This window comes from Papaver somniferum, chromosome 2 (genome assembly GCF_003573695.1).
Source record: "Papaver somniferum cultivar HN1 chromosome 2, ASM357369v1, whole genome shotgun sequence".
NCBI classification, from domain to species: Eukaryota; Viridiplantae; Streptophyta; class Magnoliopsida; order Ranunculales; family Papaveraceae; genus Papaver; species Papaver somniferum.
The window spans coordinates 110,926,246-110,927,644 of NC_039359.1; the positions used below are offsets into that span (position 1 = coordinate 110,926,246).

At 35.2% G+C, this 1,399-nt stretch overlaps 1 long non-coding RNA gene across 2 annotated transcripts; it reads right to left on the bottom strand.

The window, feature by feature from the left end:
- LOC113353804 lies at positions 1-1,155 on the bottom strand. 2 transcript variants are annotated; one of them, XR_003361546.1, is made up of 3 exons: positions 1,052-1,155; positions 251-379; positions 1-113 (listed from the first exon to the last, which is right to left on the bottom strand). It is a non-coding gene; the product is annotated as an uncharacterized LOC113353804 (long non-coding RNA). The 2 variants fall into 2 exon arrangements; XR_003361545.1 differs by having other exon boundaries at positions 1,045-1,116.
- Positions 1,156-1,399: the final 244 nt, after the last annotated feature.

The following is a 1,399-nucleotide window of genomic DNA, read 5'->3' on the forward strand; positions in this document are numbered from 1 at the left end:
TAAGGTCACTGGTTGATGATACCCGTGACCTGAATTCGAAATTCGTAGCATCAATCGCGGGTGACTTCATCGAGTTCCTCCAAAATCTCGTTGCTGCCCTGGTGCTCCATAGACTAATTGAGCAAAATAATAGGAAAATGGGATTAAGAATAAGAATGATTGGGTTTGAAGCATTTAGGAAGATATGACGAGATCAACATATTTTCCACATAACTCAAAAGCTTCGGAGCCAAAGTACTGAAGTAGTTACCTTGACCTGAGCATTCTTAGAAGGTACTGCATTCGAACAAAAGTTCCTAGAAGCTCCTTGGGAGAGCCTTTGAGAAACGAGTCTTCCTACAGCTCTCAGTGCCATTTTCAGAAGCTGTCTCTCTTTAGCCTTAAAAAGAAAGAATAGATTTCCTTAACATGCTCAAACCTTACAATCATCAAAAAAGAAGACACATAATATATTTGATATTTCTCTAATCACATGAGGTTGTGTGTGTATAATTCGACACCATAAATACGATTGAAGCAACAGGATAGCATCGATACTGCAAACCATGCACCATGTTAGTGCTATCTATTTCATGGCTAGAGGTGTGAATATCTTATAGCCACTACAGACACTGTACATGGTATTGTAGCAAAACTAAATTCAGTGTGTAAAAACACATCGTATGCAATAAACTATGGCCCATCTAGACCTATATTAGATGCAGAACGGAGAAAGAAAATCTCTTCGACAGAAGTAGTTTTCCATCCCATCTCTCGCTAACACATTAAAACCGCAATTGAGGTTAAAATCCCCCAATGATGAAAATATCAATTCAATAATTTGATATATATTCTTATTATAACCTAAAAAATTTACCCAAATTGGATATTCTCATAAATTTCTACAACGAACAGATGAAGATACAAAACCCTTAAATTGAAGCTTCTTTACACACAAAAATAAATATAAATCTGTAAGGAAAAAAAATGAAAAAACCGAAGCTAGAAATTAGAGTAAAAGAAGGGAAATCGATCAAACTCTGAAACCAACGTAGATAAATATACCTCTTACCTCCCCTCTACAAATTTTGGTTGGAAAACCCTGATCTTTCTCCCTCTCGGTTATCGCGTCTTTTCCTTTTTCTTTTCTCTCGGATGCCCCAGGAATAATTGATTGTTTCGTACTCCGTCCGTACCACAGAGGGACCAATTCTGTTTTAGATTAAGACACTTTTATTGATTTTATACATTTCTATGTTTTTTCCAGTTTTACTCTTAATTATATTCCCAATGTTAGAGACATATATTTAATTGTGATGATTTCCAAGTAAATAAATAGCGATAATATAAGTAGAAAACCGTTTTGAAATTTGGACTTCACTTATATATTGGTACAAGGAAAAATGGAAATTCCGCATAT